Source organism: Dipodomys ordii, unplaced genomic scaffold (assembly GCF_000151885.1).
Source record: "Dipodomys ordii isolate 6190 unplaced genomic scaffold, Dord_2.0 Scaffold71, whole genome shotgun sequence".
NCBI lineage: Eukaryota > Metazoa > Chordata > Mammalia > Rodentia > Heteromyidae > Dipodomys > Dipodomys ordii.
This window is the reverse complement of record NW_012267287.1, coordinates 3,385,266-3,386,036: the sequence shown is the minus strand read 5'-3', so window position 1 is coordinate 3,386,036 and position 771 is coordinate 3,385,266.

Genomic DNA, 771 nt, shown 5'->3' with positions numbered 1-771 from the left:
GAACATGCATAAAGGCAATTGTTCAGGTTCTAATGTCATTGGGAAGATTGTCAAATAAATCCCAGTGAAAAAGTTAACCTGTTCAGTCAACATGAGTGACTCAGACCCCCCTGAGTAATGTTACTGAGGTATTGTGGGTTGCAGGAAAATTGGAAACAATTTGAATGTTCATAGAACTCCACAGTTCACAAGGTTGTCTTTAGGGTCTGGTGGGAGGAAGAGATATAGCAAAATCTTTTTCTAAAAAGTATAACTACATTGATCGTGTGTGAGTGTGTGTGTGAAAGAGAGAGAGAGAGAGAATAGAGAGAAGGGAGAGAGAAGCAGGAATACAGAAAAAATGGATTTTTCTAGGTGGTAGAATAAAAACGTAAGTTTTGTTGTGTTCCTCTTTAAGTTTTGCTATTTTTTAAGCCAGCTACATGTATAGTTTTTGTAGTGTGAAAAAAAATTAAGAAAAAAAATAGAATGATTTAAGGGCAAACTTAAATTAACCTTCCCCTCACCCCCAACCAAACCAAAACAAAACAAAAGGGCTAGGAATGTGGCTTAGTGGTAGAGCGCTTGCCTTGCATGCATGAAGCCCTGAGTTCAATTCCTCAGTACCACATACACAGAAAAAGCTGGAAGTAATGCTGTGGCCCAGGAGTGCTAGCCTTGAGCAAAAGAAGCCCAGATCCTTTGGGATGGGAAGGTGGCTCAGTGGTAGAGCGCTTGCTTTGCATGCCAGAGGCCCTGGGTTCGATTCCTCAGCACCACATAAGCAAAAAG